We start from the raw sequence: 19,116 nt of genomic DNA, 5'->3' as shown, positions 1-19,116 counted from the left end.
AAGAGAATTTCAAATGTTATGCCAAAAAAAATAAAAATAAAAATAAAATCAGACTTCTGTTCTCCACTTCTGCAGACACGACTGCCCAGTAAATGAGGTGCTGGACTGGTGCTGCATTTAATTCTCCATGATCACATTTGTGTGCTACATGCAGCACTGCAGTGGTCCAACATTTTCCTTGTCTGTCCTGACTACAAGTTCTTTGAGGCAGAGGCCCTTTCCTGCTTTGTTCTGGACAAGCAGCTTGTGCAACCATGTAAGCAACAAGTTCTTATCAGTAGCAACTCTGGCATTTTCTGGTTCAGAGCAGTGACCTCAGCAATGTATTTCCACAGTGACTTTGTCCTTAAGTAACAAGTAGGTGCAAGAAAATAACACTACCTATACATTTAAAAGTATTTTGCATGGCTTTTTAAAGGCATTGGTTTTTAAACAGTAGATGGATGCCCTCCGTGCCATCACCACTGCACTGTGATTGGCTATATTTTGCTTTGCTTCTGTAAACAGCCCAGGTGTTCAAACAACAGCAGGTAGAAAAACATCCCCCTAAAATGTTTAAGTAGGAGCGGGATAGGACATTATCCTTTTGTTCCAATGAAAACCTCATAAAAAGTCTAAGTAATATTATCTAAGCCCTGATTTTTCCAGACAAAAAACACCTAATTCTTTTTATAACATCACAGAGTATTATTGCAAAGCATCCCTTGCGAGTCCAAGCTACACAAACTAGCTGCAAAGCTTTTAATTTGTCTGAGGAGACGCTTAAACTGGATCAAGCATACTCAGGTGTTACAACTCCATGAAGGAGTTTGGCAATTATTCCTTTGAGAGAAGGGGAATTGCACTGACTAGTGTCACTTTCGTCTCAGGTGACCCAACATGCAATACCTACTGCAGCAATAATTAAGTTGGCCTGTAATTTTAGAATTTTTAGGATATAGAAAAACAATGGCTTTGCAATTTTATTGTTATTCAACTTTTAGAATTTTAGAATAACTTGTCCCACTTTTAGAACCATATTACTTTCCCTATTGTACTGGGTCTGGCTGGAATGTTAACTTTCCCGGCAGCAGCCCATACAGTGCCGTACTCTGCACTTGTAGCTGGAACAGCAGTGTTATCACACCAGTGTTGTGTCTACTGCTGAGCAGCAGTGGCACAGCATTGGGCCTTTCTCTAACCCTCTTAGGGGGTGGGCAAAAAGTGAGGAGAGAAATATCATTAGGGCAGCTGACCTAAACCACCCAAAGGGATATTCCATACCATGTGATGTCACACTCAGCAATAAAAGGTGGAAACAGGAAGAAGAGGGGAGGGGTGGGCTCTCGTTGGGAAAACGTCGGTCCTCCTCTCGAACATCGGCTGCGTGCGTTGAGGCCTTGCTTCAAGGACGTGGTCAATCATCGCTCATTTGTGGGAAGTAGAGAGTAATTTCTTTCCTCTGCACTTCCACATGGCCTTCATTTATTTTGTTTGTTTGTTTTTCCTCCCTTCTTTTTATTTTTCCCTTTTCCCCTCCCTTTTCCCCTTTCCCTTTTTATTTCCCCTTAGTTAAATTGTTTAGTTCATAATAATCTTTATTTAATTATTATTATTATTTCCCTTTAATTAAATTATCCTTATCTCAACCCGTGAGTTGTTCTTTGCTTTACTTCTCCCCCTCCTCATCTAAAGGAGGGGGAGTGAGAGAGCGGTTGTGGGGTTTAGCTGCCCAGCACGGTAAAACCACCACACCTATTTCACACAACAAACGTTTGCCATGAACTCAAATCCACATACATATAATTACTGATTTATTTTTTTGAATGCAACCTACCCACACACGTTTCAAGCAGAGAGCTTGAAACATACTGCAGAGTCTGAGCTAAAATCCACTGAAAACAGATGAAGAAAGAATTCCTTTGACACTCACAGGTCTAGGCTCAGTAAAAGACCTAATGAAGATATTAATGCATAATCATAACTTCCTATTCTTTTTAAATTACATGTTAATAGCTGGATACAGATGCCTGACGTTTATCTTGATGAAATCTTTTTCACAGAATCATCTAGGTTGGAAGAGACCTCCAAGGTCATCTAGTCCAACCTCTGACCTAACTCTAACCAGTCCTCCACTAAACCATATTACTAAGCTCTACATCTAAACATCTTTTAAAGACCTCCAGGGATGGTGACTCCACCACTTCCCTGGGCAGCCTGTTCCAATGCCTAACAACCCTTTCAGTAAAGAAATTCTTCCTAACATCTAACCTAAAACTCCCCTGGCGCAACTTTAGCCCGTTCCCCCTCATCCTGTCACCAGGCACGTGGGAGAATAGACCAACCCCCACCTTGCTACAGCCTCCCTTAAGGTACCTGATGGTACCTGGCATGGTACCTGTTACCTCCTTTAAGGTACCTGGCAGAACAGGATTCCAGCAGTTTCGGATATTCTGTGGCTGACCAGCTGAAGTCTCCAGCAGGACCTGAACAGCCACATTCTTGCTGCCATCTGACAGAAAATTCTAGCTTGGCATACACCTACCAGTGCTGTTCCTTGTTTTACAGTTTGCAATCAGCTCTACATTAGTTCCTGTAAAGAACTGACACCATACTAACCAGAACCTTTAAACTGTACGCACAGCATGCTTTACCACAGGCACCAAAAACTGTTTCAGATTTCATCATATGACTGGCAATCAGCATATGCAGAATGGTACCATCTTTATGGTTTTTTTTTTCTTTTATGACCTGGCAATGAATTTGTTTCTACTTTACTTTTCAAACCTCAACTTATATATGTTTAAAAGGTAAACAGTATGCATACATTATGCAGAATGATTATTGCATTACGTATATTTTTAAGCACCAGCTACCTCCTATTCTTATTGCCATAATATTGAAAGATTCATGATTTTAACCACAGATGAGCTACCATAATTGCATATTGTACAGCCTGACGAAGTTTTCTTGAGTCCTTCCACCCACTCCACCACTCATCTGTACCTTGTGGCTGCCACTCATTGCGTCCCCACCTGAGCTTGTACACCACCTGGCTCTGGGGGTTATGGCCAAGAACCAGGGCTCTTTGTTTCTGCTAGACTACAGAAAAATTAAATGAGTAATAAAAGATGGATGCACAAGCTTCTTTATAGAAATCTTTTTATAGAAAGGGATTACAGTTTACTGCTATTTTAATTTTATACTGATAACATTTGTAAAATTTTTAGAAACCGCAAAATCTTCTTAGGAAGCAACAGCTCAATGAAATGCTAAGTTGATTACTAATTAAAAAATACAGAATCCAGTTCGGTGTGAAAAGAATACTTCCATGGATACAAATAGGGGGATTCTTCAAATCTTTAGCTATAGAGAAAAAAAAAAAAAAAAAAAAAGCCATATCCTGGGCTGTATTGAAACAGTATTTATAAAGTACATAAGGATTGGAGTCATAGTATAAATAAACATCCCAATGATTCAAAAACATACTTTTCAAATTTTTAAACTGACCAAGTATTCCAAAGACTAAAGCAAAACATGCAGCTATAATGGTAGTGGAAAATAAATAAATAAATAAAACTAATCATTTTAGGTAGAGCCAGTAAAAAACCCTGCTAGCTGTGGTACAGCATAATGAAAGGAAAAGATTATACTTTGTTAGAAGAATAAGGTTTCCTAATGATTCTAAAATCTATATAGCAACATAGGTCACACAGATCTTTCCACCTAATTTAGTGACTGGAGAATTTGATCCCCCATTTGATTTGATTTAAAGCTCTGGAACCAAAGCATTTGTATGTGCAACTGTTTCCAACCTTTTATTTTGATCGGTTTTCAGCACTTGTTTCAACAGTAACTACTTCACTATTGCAATTCAGTCACCAACTTGTAAAAAAAAGGAAACATTTAATTAAAAATGCCAATATTAAAGTAGTCCAGGAACATTCCATTAAAGTTATGATATTTGGGTCTTCGGTGCCATTATAGATACTCTCCTGTTGTTATATAGGCTGCATGAAGCAACTTCATGCCCATACATCGAAAAAAAAAAATAAATCAGCTTCTACTGATCAATGAAATAGGAGCAGATGTTTTCAAAGAAGAAGAAAATACAAAGGTGCACATGCAAATTGAGTTATCCTAGGAAACTGAGATCTGTTCCTGCACTGTATGGGTTTGTTTTTTGAGAATTTGACAGCTGTTACTCTGGCAAATACATATTCACTGCTGCAGTGTCCTGAATCTGTTTTCCTGAGTGAGAATTTGACAGCTGTACAATTATTTCTAGTGCAGAACAAGGAAATGCACTGATTATTGCCTTCATCTTGCTTTATGAAATTCAGTCTCAGTATGATACAACACAGACGCTTCCTTCCATGTCAGCTACTTGCTGGAACTGAAATTTGGCAATGGAAACACAAAAGTTGATTGGCCTTAAGTGAAGACCAAAAAAAAAAAAAAAGTAGAAACTTGTTAATTATCTCAAAGACCTGTTTTTTTCATCCAGGAAGAATGAGCTCAAGATGAGCTGCTGCTTTCCTGGAAAGGAGGCTACTGTGATGTCAGTTCAGTAAATTTCTCAGTGGTCTTATAGTTCCAATCAATTTTCTGATTTCCAGCTTTTTACTGGTAATATCCCTCAGTGACTGTTGACAATGCAATGCCTCTTTCCTACTCCGCACCAATTCTTGGAGCAAGTGCCAAACCATCTCTCAGTCCCACACTCCTTTACCTACTGCCTCCAACCATTCTCCTCCATTTTCTTCATTTTCTTAATTTGTCAGGGGGAGGGAGAAAGACACAGATTGGGGGATGGTATTTGTTATTAGTTCTCTGTCCTCTGCAGTGACTACTCTCTCCCTCCTTCCCTCCCTGCCACCTTCTTGGAGCCTTCCTTCCACTCCGACTCAAGAGGAGCTGCATGTTGCAACTGGCAAAACCCTGGCCTGGCTAATGGCTGAGCCAAGAGCTCTGGAGAGAAGAATAGAAGCTGAGACTGGCAGGAAGAGGGAAGCTGGATGATTTTCAAGAAGCTGACTACTATTTTATTCATGCCAGGGAAGAACTGGTTACAGAGTAATCACCAGCTATGTGACTTTTCCCAGGTCCAAAATCCCAAACAAAAGAAATAGAACTGGATATTTGTATAGTGTTTCTTATCCACAGGCCTCATAGCAAATACTATCACCCCTTCACTTAGGAGGAAAATTGAATCACAGAAAAGTTGGATAATTTTCTTACACAGTAAGGGGAGGGCAGAGCCCTGGCTAAGATCCTCTGGTTCCCAGTGTCACAGTGACCCCACAAGGTACCTTCAATGCTCTTCTGCTCGTGACAGCTCAGAGCAAAACCTCTGTAGCATAAGCATGGTAGCACAAAGATCCAACATGTGCTGTCTCAGCCACCACCCCACTTTGTGGTGGGCCTGGCAGCACTTCCTAATGGGCAGCATGTAACACAGCACTGAAATGCATGAGGTAGTTCAGGCAGCGCAGATCAAACAGCAAAGCAGACTAAACTAGCCAAACCCCACACTGCACTGAAGCCAGCAGCTCTGCTGGGCTGTATCTCTTCTGTCTGAAACCTCCAAGGAGCACACACCTAAAGCACTACAACTGCTGCAGGGACACTGCTGCCCATACTTCATCTAACAACTTTCAAGTCCATCCTGACAAACACAATGGCTTCAATATGGAGGTTTCCTAGATTCCCTGTTGAGAGAAAATAAGGAACTGTAACAAATAAACAGATTTCCCAACTCACCAGAGTGACTTTTCTAAAGGATCTGTCATCAGTTTACTGCCTGCCTCTATCTGTCTTAAATTGTGTGTGATGACTTTGTTTCGTTTTGCTGACACTTGTGTTTTGTTTAAGGGTCTCTTTGTGCAATCCTTTGTGTCTGCTTTAAATAAGCACTCTTCCTGTGCTTGTAGCAGCATGCTTGAGTTCAGCAAGATGTCTATCACTTAATAACCAAATGAGAAGTTTAATCACCCAAAAGCTAGCTTTCAACCTGCAGTTAACAAACCAGAAAAGCTAAGGGTGTTCCATATGCATTTTTCTCTCCTTTTCTTCTGTTATCACATTTGCTTGTCTGAGCAAGTTTGGTGCTGTGTATTTAGCCCTGTAAATATCAGCTCAGCATGTGGAAACATGCAGCATGTACTCTTACTTTGCAGTCAGAATCAGTCCAACAAAGCACAGCAATTACTCGTTGCAGTCCCTCAAAATTTTGTTGTTGTTGTTACTAATCACTGAGCACGTATGAAACTGAAAGAATATGCACTAATGACTTGCTGGGCTAGCATATTTGAGCAAAACATGACATGGAAACCAAACAGGAAAAAGACAAGTCATGCCAAGGTGTCATTTTTACAAAGTGACTTTAAATATATATATATATATAAATAAAAATAAAAAATAAAAATAAAAAAGAGAGAGACAAGTTAATGTCCCAATATGGGACAATAAAGCTATGTTAAAAACACTTGCCATTAACAGCCATCTGCTCTCTGCAATTTGAGGGTAATTTTTATGTACAGCTGACAGCTTTGCATCATCTTTCCTCTTTCGTGAAGGATTGTCTACGCCTCTACAAAGCCTCTGAGAAGCAGGATCTGTCCATTACCTTGTGGCTCACAATAAGATGATGCACTAATAAACATGTAGTGTTCTGCACTGGATTCCCAAACAGAAATCACACACAAGATTTGGAGGGAAAATAAAATATATATATATGCTAATACTATTCCAGTCCTTTCTAATAATATTCTGCTCATGTCAGCACTGCCTGTAAAAATCAAGAGACAAAGTGTGCTCACTGCCCTTGACACATTGTGATGGTAAGAAAAATCAAGACTGCTTTCTCACTGTTCTCTGAGTACAAGGATAGATCTCTGCTTAAGCCTATCTTCTTGATCAGAATGTCTCTGGTGTCCTTATGCCTTTTCCTCCTGTTTGAACTTGTCTCTTCAGAATATTTAGTAAATACAATTCATGTTCACACCTAAAGTAAAGCTACCTTCTTTTGTTTTGTTACATTAGATACAAATGGTGTGGTTGCACTTCTCTCATTTGCAATCCTTGCAAAGAACACTTACACAAGAAAAGTGCAGAGAAAACTAAAATCCTATTAAAATTCAAATTGTACTCTCACTACTGTTTCCATTTCTCAGATCCTATATAATTTTAATATACATTAGGAATGAAGTCCAGAAAGAAAAGAAAAGAAAAAAAAAAAACAAAAAAACAACGGATTAGCTAAAACTGATTTGTCTATTGCCTTAAAGCACTTCCTTCAATACACAAGAGAGATGTTGGCCAAGCTCCCACAAAATCTAGATCAGCCTTGTGACTGTAGCCCACCAAGCACCCACCCTGTAAACACTAGGCATATTTATGCATTATTTAACATTGGACTATGCAAATCAGTCAGAACCTCTTCCAGTCCCAAAATGTTGATGAAGCTGCACTCAATTTGAGCCTATTTTATGTTTTGAACATCCAAAAGTTAAGGGGTTGTTTTTAGTCTTCAAGCACTGGAACAAAAATGAGGACAATTTTCATAATTATCACTGAGGGTCAAGTTACAAACATCTTCAGCTATCAAAGACACACCTTGAGTATTGGTTCATCTGGAGCCACTTAAAATGCAGCTAAACCAGTGCCTTATCCACTCAGACAAAACATATTTGCCAAAGTAATTCTCTTGAATAGGAATTCAGATTTGTTTGTACACACGCTAGATCTATTCTTGAACTGAACTTTCTTTAGCTTGTAGTTATCTGCAAAACGGGATTCATATCACCATGCTGGTTTTGTTTCATGCCCTCAACTTTCCTATGATTAGGTCTGATGCAAACCCAGAGGTATAGCAATGGAAAGACATGCAATTGTGACTTGAACTGGCTCCAGATCAGTGTCAAAAACTAGTATTTTTCTTCTGTGTCATACCTGAGCCTTGGTGCAGATGACCTAAGAGAAACCTTCAGGAGATAATTCTCCACACAAACTGTAAGCCTGGTGTTCATCAGTTGTGAAGTAGACACAGTATTATTGCCTGTCATACCACTGAGAAAATATGAATCTTAACTGCAGCGCATACCTTAGAGTGGAACATTGTTTTAGATAGGTTTTTTGTTTCACTGTTAGAATAGCCATACCTGTGGTACAATCCACTACACATCTCACCTCTGAACCGTACTGCAAATTTTTCTGATTCATAACAACACACTCCATATGGTCCCCTTTATGAGTATTTCACCCTCCTAACTCTACATTCTGCTTATAAGAATCCACCTACCAATATTTAATCATTTCAGGTAAGCCCTTATTTCTTTGCTGATGCAGTAGTCTTTGCTCTGCAGTAGTCGGTTTTACAGGTAAGATTACTGTCACATCGCTGCCTCTCAGCATGACATTCTGCAGCTCCCAAATGCTCCTAACCCACATCCATCATTTGGTCTCCATGCCAGCTTTCCTTTGCTCTTGCCCTGTATGTGGTCAGAGGATTCCCAATATCCTTGCATTCACTCTGAAGTCTATCAATGTTTTCCTCGTGTGGCTGAGCACCCCATAAATTACAATTAACAGGATGGAGCACTGTTACTGTGACTGCTCCACTATCCCACGTGGCAGGCACTGATTTATGCCATTCTCTTCTATGTGAGCTGCTCATGGTTTCAACCCTGGTTCTTTTTCTCTGCCAAATCACCAGTATACCATTGTCTCCCCTGGGCTGATTCCGCAGTCAGTGCTCGCTTCATTACCAATGGGCCGAATGCTATTTACCTTTTGGCTCATCTGAATCTCAACTCTGTATTGTCGTGCTTGGGGTTTTCTACCACAGGCACAACAGCACAAATGTCATCATTGGTGTTTTATTTCTGTCTCCTTAATTCTATTTTTTTCAAAATGGCTACTAATCTTCCTTAAGAGCACCTTTATCCATCTCATTTCCCTGTCTGTTTTGTCTTTCCTAAATGTTACACTCTACTTCCTATACTGTTTTGTTTACTTTGAAATATTTTCATTCAAAACAGAAGGAAATTTGTGCTCTGCATGTCTGTAAGCACAGAATAAATAAGAATGCATATGTTTCACATTAGACTGACATGAATATATATTTAGTCATCTATTCTAGCAATCCATACATCTTACTTCCTCAGGCCTCTTATTAACTGTCCACTAGAACTGAAGGACTTACTGCTTAGAGTTCTACTTTTCACTGATGAAAATTACATATTGTGTTTTAGTGTATCATTTAGTTCTTGTCTCCTACTCGTCAGAAACATCAGTAACTATTTCTGACCAGATTTTCAGCACAGAAATTTTCAAATATTTTTGCAAATCCCAAGATGAGGAGCACAGCTGGTACAGGAAAACCATTTAGATTTTGAAAAAAAAAAAAAAAAAGGTTATCAACTAAGCAGCAATTCTGTAGACTGAAACAGAAATGAAGTCCATTGAACAGAGACAGACTACCCTCTGCAGTTTCAGGTAACTGACTCATGCTTGGCCCTTTTCTAGATAGAATTATAAGTGTGTGAATGACTGAATTGGGTTAATAAACTAAACTCAACCCACGTCTTCCCCCAGAATTAATCTCAGAGTTTACATATCTATTTTTACTGAGATTTTGTTACTGTTCTCATTGGCTTCTTCCTGTGGGGCCTGCAAACACACTCCAGGAAAGAAGCTTGCCAGGATATAAGAGAAATCTCATGAGAAATTTTGTTGTTGGTTCATTTCCAAGAAAATTCTGCAGACTCAAGACACATTTCTCCAAAGTTGGGAGACAATACCTGTGATACCTCCAACAGCAACAGTGATCACTTCCTGAAAGTTGTTCTTAATAGTCTCACTTTTCAGACTCTAGTTGGATGTGAAAATGTCATTGCCAGCCTAAGCAGCATAGAAATAATGAAAACTTAACCTAAAACAATGAATTTGTTTTGAATTCTGCAAAGGGCTGCAGAGACCTTACATGAAAATTTTACAAATTAGAGGAAGAAAAACCTTTCCTGTTCTTCTTTTCCATCTTTCTTTGGACATCAGACCCAAGTGTTTGTGGGTCTAGCAGAAACTCATTATTTTGCTTTGACCCAAGTCTGTGGTTCCTTTAGATAACACCATTAACCTAATTAGCTCCTGCATTAGGGAGAAGGCACGTCTCCTGAGACTTCGTATGAGGACAAACAAATGTCTCAGAAGGACCACCACAAGGTTCTGTATACTAACCAAAAGGAAACAGAGAGGACAGGAGGGAACCTGAAATCCATGAAAGCTTTCTTCAGGAGTGAAACTGACGTTAAATAGCTCTGTCTGTTCATGATCCACAGTCCAAAATGCTCTGGCAATAGCAGCAGGTCATATTGCATCTCAACATGACACACCTAAAACAAACAAAACCAACATGAACATTCAAACGCTCATTACATAAAATCCCCAGGTAGGAATCACAACTCAAGTTTCCCTAATCCTGATACCAAGATAGTATCTATCCCATTATGTTCCATTACTTTGCCTAACAAATTAGACCATACAGACAGGCATCCTTTTCTGGATCCGGCTGGGTCAGGGTTGAGGTTACTGCTCACAGCTGCCAAAACTGACCTCACTGATATCACCACCTTGGTTCAGCTAATGTTGTGGATGATACCTACAAAAACCTCTCTCAACCTGACTGAGGAATTTACTGACTTCCTTAGTGCATGGACCCTCTAAAAGACCTCGTGCTCAGCAGAGAGCCCAGCGCTCTCACTGTGCACTGCATGTGCTACAAACATCAGCCAAAGTAGGCTGCTTGGGGAGACAGATGGAGGAATTCCACCATCTGCTCCTGATCACATTCAGATAAATCCTGGATAGTGGACTGCTCTGATTTGGGGTTTTCTAGATGTTTACAGTGAATTTCAAGCAGATCAGAAGTGTCAGTACTAAAAACATAATATCAACAGAATTGAGGCAGCTCTAGAGCCAGGCCACAACCAAGCTGGATCAAAAGGGTGTTTTTTTGCTTTTAGTTTTATTTCATTTTTAACTTAAAATCAACTTTAGGCAAAATCAACTTTAGGCACCCACATCTGTTATAAAATCTATTTCCAAGTCACACACGTTATCTTTTTTGTTTGGGTAAGGTGAGGAGAATGCTTCCTTATTCAATATTCTTAAGCTGTTTGCATAAAATACATGCTAAATAATTCAGGAGACTGACTGGTAAAAGGCAAAGTCTTTACAAATAAGAAAGACTTATTTAAACAGAATTCATGGAAAACACTCCAGAGTCCCCTAATTCTTCCATTGTTGAGTCTCAAGTACCCCTTTTTTTTTTTTTTTTTTTTTTTTTTTTTGTATTATTATTATTCAAGCGAGAAAGGGATTTCTAGAATGCATCCCTTGGACACATAGGACACATATACCTCAGTATATCATTAAGCATTCAAACTCCTATTTTTTTTTTCTCTTCTATTTACAAAACATTTGCCTTGCCTGTAATTGCCAATTTTTGTACAATTGCTGGCCCTACCTGCAATCCGTCATTTTACTTTTTGTGCTCATAACACTGTATTCCCAGTCACAGTCAAATTAAGGACTGATCTGTTGTCCACTGAAGCCAGTAGACAGGGATTCTCTAATTTCAGCAGAGTGGAGAACCAAGCAGATAGAAAAGAATTGTAAAAGAGTTGTGCAGCCATTTGCTGACTAAATCCTAGCAATTTAAAATACATGAAGTTTACTTTGGGGTTAATTTTATACTGAATAAGAGAACATTATACTCTTCACGCAGTCAAAGAAAGGCAGCATATCCAGATCAAGCAAATCACACAGAAGTTCTGATTTGTGAAATACAAACTAGTGTGGCCAATGACTTTTCAGAGAAAAGACAAAAATGCCAGCCTTTTATGCTCGTTTGACTAAAATGACTTGTTGTTGTTTTTTACTGGGATAACTACTGAGTTCACCAAGTCAGAGAACCACATGAAGTTGCTGATCTAACCCTAACTCCTATAGCCCACGGTCACAAATACATTGTTTCAGCAACTGAAAGCAGTTTGTGTGTGATTCCTGGTGAGAAATTCATCACAGCACCCCAGGCCTCCTGCTCTTGCATGTCTGTCTGTAACCTGGATCTCACAAAGTGTAATAATCACATTTCAAAAATAAAACTTCTAGAGATAATTAGATTTTACACTGCCAGACAGCACTTCATTGTTAATACTTATGATGCATTACGTATTTGTCTGAGAACATTAGTGCTTAGATAATTAACTCTTCTGCTGGGTGTCCAGATTATGCTGTTCAGTGAAAACACACTGCACCCACAGAGATGTACCTTGTATAGAAGCATGTCTAATTCCTAAACCTCTTATGTGGTCACTAAATTAAAATCTAGGTTATAGCAGTTAAATGAATTCCCTTTTTCCCTCTTTTTTCCCTCCTTTCTTTTTTGGCATTTTCTAGCAAAACAGTTCACATACAATCACTCAATGGCTGGAAACTAGGCTTGGCAGAAGGAGCTGAGGCTCAGCATGGCTCCAGTCAAGACAAACGGCTGAATTATTGTGACGTTAGTAAACAGGTAATTAGTTTTGCATGTCATTGTTCACCACCTCAAGCTCATTACTGAAGTCTTACAACACTCTCTTTAAAAATTCAGACCTGTTTGACCGGCTACCAGCCATGGTGCATTTCAAGCACCCATGGATAAAGTGCAATCTTGTCAAACTGAAGACACCTGCTCCCAGCAGGAACACTACTTATGAACTGACAAGTTTTTTGTTACAGTACCTTGAGAGGCAGTGATCTTTCCATCTGCAATATCTAGCACCAATTTGGCTGCAGTCTTCTTATTGCCACATGAAGTGCATACTGGTATAATAGCAGGAGGTACACAAATGCAAAATGGGAGAAGACCACTGAAGATAACTTCCACTGTTTGCTCAACAAGCTTTTGAAATTCGTTTTCTTTGGAAATGCTCCTGGCAACAACTTTCATTTCTTTTTTCTCCAACACCAGGTCTGTTGGAGAGAAATTCACTCCCTTGTACAGGGGTGTATATAACTTATTTCAGATGTGACAATATAAACTAAAGATATCTCCCCTTTCTGCTACTCTTCTGCTCAAATTTTGTCAACTGTTGTTGACCTAGGGGTGAATAATTCACTTCATGGATTAATCAAGTTCTGTCCTTGTCTCTCCCGCAAAGCCCCTGCTGCAGCAGAGCTGAATGCACAGCAGGGCACCCTGCTTGGCTCCACTCTGCCCACTGCTGTTTCAAGCTGCCCCTACTCCCATCTTACAAGGTCTGCAGAGGAAATGCATACCAAATTACTTCCTTTTGCTTGATCTTATTTCTTCAGCGATGCATGGATAGCAGACCTCAATGTATCTCTAGATTAAAGGCTGTCATTAATCCTCTTTGTTCCAAGAACAGCACAAACACTGGGATAATTCTTCCCTTCTTGTCTTTATTTTATGAGGGTGCAAATGGTAATTTAAGCTAATTACTTTTTAGTACTGTGGTCATTAAAAATCCAGTTAAAAGGTGGTCTAGGGCTTCAGTGAAGGTATCATAGAATCTAGGTTTATTTTCAGTGTCTTCCACAAGCACCATGAAAAGCCTGATCAGGAGCTCACTGCTCCTCAGACTTCCCCAGGCAGCTTAATTCAACAACACATTCCTTGCTCTCTTTGCTGCCCTTAAGAGACCTTAATGAGCAAAGTCCATTCGGTGGCACTTAATCATATATATATGCAAATGTTGCATTTAGAGTTTGGAGCTCGCTGTGAGCCTGTTTTTCTTGAGCTGTTATTTTAAAATGTGCTTTAAATCAATTTTGCAGTAAACATGGGGTATGTTTCAGTAACAACCATTTTTCTCCTGATTAGTAAATTACTGTTGTTTCCAATGTTTCATTCTAACTACTACTTGCTCAGAGTCACAGGAAAACAGAGCACTTAGTCAAGACAAACTTCTCTTTATTTCCATCTCAGCAAAGCAAGCTCTAGATTACTTTTAGAAAAACAGTTTTCAGCTGACAAAGTGAAAAATGTTGCATAACGGCAAACTTATAACATGGTAAGAAAGTTTTAATATAAGGATTACCACTTTGTGTTGTAACTAGTTTAAAACTCCTTTAAGAGTTTCTGCTAAGAACAGACTTATATTTGCAGTATTTATGTAATTACTATTGGCTGGCTGTGTAATAATTTATGAAGGTTGTGACAGCACAGAGCTTTAATACATATTAAGTGATATTGAGGGAGGAAAATACAACACACTGACATTTTTCTACACAAAATACCAATCCAGGATCATCTAGAATTGAAAAAAAAAAAATCAGTTTGAAAATATGAATTGTGTTTCCCAACCAATTGGAAAATCTGTCTCAAGAACTTATTCTTCTGCGTAGGTATGTATCACTTCTATCTCATTATACGATGTTATCTGTATGTCAGACCCCATTTATACAGACTTAGGAAGACACAAGCAAGTCATTTATATATTCTCATCCAGAGATAATAAATATCTTTAACACTATATCATTTTGCATTCGGCGTTGGTCACATATCTTAAAACTTTTCAGTTCTATTTTTATGCATTTCTATTTGTAAAGCTAGGCAACCATAATGCAAGTCTTAGAGGAAGATGAAGGTTTTAACTTCATAGTTCATGGCAGAACTGTCCAAAAATAATGTCAAAAAGTCAATACAGAATGGCTGTGATTGTACCAGGGTATTGCAGCTCAAAATGAAGTTAGGACTGCCCTGCTGGTTAGCTAGATAATGCTTCCTTTCAATGGCACATAGCTCTCATCTATAAGACTGATAGATACCAGGAAAACATTTCTCACATAGGATTTATATACTTCTAATTGGAAGATAATTTAAGTTTTTCTTTGGTTTGAGGTTGGTCAAGAGTTTTGGTGTCCAGGAGATCAGCAAGCAGATTATCAGTGAACTGATGAAAAGTATGACAAAAATGCAGCTGTTAACAAAGGTTTCATGTTTGTATACCTGTGAACGCATGTGAAATTGTACACGCCAGCACATAAAATCTCCATCTCTGCCTTTTGCATTTGCAAAGTCCCCATTTTAATTAACATCAACTATAATTGTATGGTAAACTAGACATAATAGCAGTAATTAAGACTTTGGCCTCTTAGAACACATCAGACACACACACAAAAAATCCAATTTGGAGAAATATATGGAGCATTCAATGGTCAGTATTAAGATTCTACCTGGGATATCTAAACAAACAAGCAAATCAACCCTATTTAACAATAAAAGTGTTTTTCTTGAGATCTCAAGAGGATTTCCAATTATTCACAAATGGCTAACCATGTTCTCCTTTCACAGAATTATAAACGAGTCACCAGAAAATAGCAAGTTTGACAAAATTGTCCAACAGCCCATTAGCTGTACAACTGTGCTAAATAGCCAGAGACAACTCTAAATCTGCCAGAACCAGTGTCTCTCGAGTCTGTCAAGGGGACAGATATTTCAGCTGGAGAAATATCCATTTGCAACTGCCACCATCTGGACCTTGAAAACTAAACACTGAAGTGATGGTCTGGCACATTCCAGCTCAGTAATGGCCCTCTACTTCTTAAGAAAATCTACAGTTAAAGATGGTCATAGCGAGAGGTATTTATGATTGCTTGAAAGAGATATTTTCATTTGCAAAAAGACATATATTTTATTGCCTGTATTCCTTCAAAATCTCTTTGGTATGTAATTCTAAAGATCAACTAAACATACTGATAGTTTCAATTGATTTAATTAATTAAAACTTCTATGGGCCAACAACTGGGATATTTTGTATGAATAGGCTTACAGATAAATTCCCTTCTCCTCGTCTGATTTTAAGAAGTCCTGGTTTCATTTGGCCAAATTACATGATACACCATAGGACCCTTATCCATACAGAATCTGGAAGGAGGCCTATAAACATTTAAATGAAGTTAGACAGGGCACATGGGGAAGACCCAAACACAACAAACAAGGAAGGGACACAGCAGGGCAACAAACTTTTATCTGGGTACAGAAAAACAAACAAACAAAACAAAACAAAAAACAACAAAAAAAAAAAAAAGCAAAACAGTACAGCCATTAATACTGTAACTCATGCAAAAACTGACCAGAGCAGGTCTAGTCTGTAGCATGTCCCAGCCAGTAAACACACAAACACACTGAGCATATTTTTTAAAGTCAAAATCTCAAAACTCCACTGATGCTTTGCAAAGAAGTGCAACAAATTTGTCAGATAGTCTCCACATCTTAAAGAATTTATTTTCTTCAAGTAAGGAATTAGGGGAGGGGGGGAGGGAGTGGAAACACACCTCACAGCACTGATTTTTTGGAAGAAAAATTAATATTACACATGTTGAGTTCAAGCAGTATAAGGGGTAAAAAAAAAATACAATCACAACAGCATATAAGTGGGCATTTTTGTTTGTTTTTTCAAAACATGTTCCATATTGTTGGATATTTTTAAGAATGCATTTACTGCTTTACTACTATGAAGACAGGATTATGAGGCCATGCTCATCTCCTTTTTGTATTGGTTGAATACAAATACTTTAGTCCAGTGTTGCATCCTTCAGTCACTGTTCTCTAAACTTTGCTGTTTTTATAGCACCCATCGAAAAAGAAGAAAAATTGACATACAGAACAGAGATTTAAGTTTATGTTACAGCAACAGGACACACTGACTTGCGAGTCTGCAAATTGTTTTTGTTTATCTAGTGTGTAATGATTCAAAACCAGTTATGGTTCTCATATCAAAGGTTCCCAGTGGTCTTCAAACTTTCAGAGAAGCAGCCATACCATTGGCAGACTTAAAGTTCCCTTATTAAGTCTTATGAAATCAATCTATTTCTACCTGAAAAAGCAAAGTAATCAGCCTCCTTTGAGGCTCAGGCTTGACCCCAACACCGATGAAGTAAGAAACCCTTCAGTTCACACCTGAAGTTTGTTCTCAAGCCATCAGACAAGTTCCACACAGTCTCACCAGAGTTGAATACTATCAGAAAGCATCATTTACCTCTGCTCTAGATGAGGCATAGATAAAAATGAGGGTCAGAAATGCAAATTTGGGTTATTAGCTATAGGAATATCATCTCATGTTTACTTCCTTGTGCACTACAGTATGTAAGAGCTGTCTTTAGAGTTCTATGGGCTTTTCTGCATTTGCGTTCACTTGTCATTTACATACTTGGCATATTTACATACTTGATATACCGAGCATTCTTTAATCACAAACTCATTAATCTTTTTTGTGATGACACCTTTCTAGCACACTAACAAATCCTTGAATCCATGTGGTCTCTTAGGAACCAAGTTCCAGATAAATCCACAGGACTTCAAGTTTTAGAAAGCAGACCATGGCCTTAAGAAGGGCCAAGCTCCTATGTCAGGTGATAGGCATTCCCACAATGACAAGTAGTTGTAGATTAATCCTTTTCATGACTTCAAGAAGCATTTCTTAATTTATTGGCAAATGCTTAGAAGTGATTGAAAAGAACTGATACTGCCCCAAAGGGCCCATGCCCTTCCTCTAAAGACATATTATCAATTTTTTTAATTATCATAGTGACAGGAAAACTTGTTGAAATATTTAAAAGAGGGAGGGAGAAAAACATGTTTATGTTCATTTAGGACCACTTGAAAACAGAGAATTCCTAAGACAGAAAGATAATCATTGGATATTTAAATAATTAATTTCAGCAGATCCATTAATGGGAACCAGTGTAATATTTTGACTGATTCAGCACAACCAGCTTTCACTGATCAGCTTCTAAATTGCAATTTCTAAATTGTCACTTGCAGGAATTTTAGCATGGCACAGTGTAAATCACTAGTCAGTCATGTGCTTAGTGTACCAGGTAGAGGGTTAAGATACAAAGAGCCTGGTGACAGCCTGGCTATGATAATTAGGGAAAAATCATGCAGATGAACATGGAACTATCATTTCCATCTCTATTAACACAGTTTTACCGTTTCTAAAATGCTAAACCCTGGACATTTATTTTAGATAGTTTAGATTCACAGCAAATACTCTGACATATTGTTGAGCATTAATAGGTTTCTGTAATTGGAGAGCTGAAGGCATAATTTCTCAAGATTCATTGTTTTTCTGGAAGATGAGGAAACTAAAAGCAGTAGCCTGATTAAGATTGCTCTTACCAGTGTTGTCTCTATCAAAGCAACAATGCAGGATGAGAAGCAGCTTTTGCTGGTTCAAATCAGCTGCATCAATTCCCTGTTACAGAGAGCAGAAAGATTCAAAACCAGGCAGTTGTACAAGGTCAAAAGTAAAAGAGGCAACTTCTGAAGAACTTGGCAACATTTCTCCATGCTTGATTTTATTTTTTCTTAAGATGAAATATAGTTGTAAAACATGTACGTGTCTATTTTTACATTTTAAATGGAAGTGATATCAGCTTTATACTGCAATCTCAACTCAGTCAAGCTGAGCAGGGCTAGAAAAGGGAGCACCTTTCAAAGACGCTGCTACTGCAAGTGCTCTGCACAGTATGGTAAGCAGCACCTCTCTGACAATGATGTAACAGTTTAAAATGCATTGGTTTTGTGATTTTATGCTGACAAACAGGCAGTTGTGAATCTTCTATAGAAAACATTATTTAACCTGCATTCCACCAAATTGCTTGTCCTGGGAGTTGCAATTTTTCACATAAGCCATAAAGACATTTCTGAACCTTTAAGTCCAGACCCCAGTTCGCATGGTACACTTCCCATTTCCCTGCCAGCTCCCAAGGATCACATCTTTTCTCACTACATTCTCCCAGTATTTTAGCATTGTGTTTTTCCATTTCTATCATGTTTTGTTCCACTGCATTCTGCCAAAGAATAAGTTGAAAGAGCTGCTGTAATCTTTATATAGTTTGCATATTGATTCCTGTAGTACTTTGAGATCCTTCAGATAGAAGGTTATCACAATACAGGATTCCTTCATCTGTCTTTTAAGGTAACCTTTAAAAGCAATAGAATTCAGTTCAGTCCAGATGTTTATCCAAACTGTTCTAAATCTCTGGTGTCTGGAAATCCAGAAGGAACAGGTTTTTTTGAGAGAGTTTCAATACTAATAAATATCAATTCAGACAAACTAC

General features: G+C 38.4%; 1 long non-coding RNA gene across 1 annotated transcript in view; it reads right to left on the bottom strand.

Annotated features, from left to right (window-relative positions):
• The window catches only part of LOC137863112 (uncharacterized), a 160,675-nt gene that overhangs the window by 92,469 nt on the left and 49,090 nt on the right, over positions 1-19,116 (bottom strand). Inside the window, exon 9 of the long non-coding RNA XR_011100695.1 lies at positions 10,219-10,373. This is a non-coding gene — a long non-coding RNA (uncharacterized lncRNA). The remainder of the gene's footprint in view (positions 1-10,218; positions 10,374-19,116) is intronic.

The sequence above is a fragment of the Anas acuta genome, chromosome 12 (genome assembly GCF_963932015.1).
Source record: "Anas acuta chromosome 12, bAnaAcu1.1, whole genome shotgun sequence".
Lineage (NCBI taxonomy): Eukaryota > Metazoa > Chordata > Aves > Anseriformes > Anatidae > Anas > Anas acuta.
This window is presented reverse-complemented; position numbering and strand designations above follow the sequence as displayed.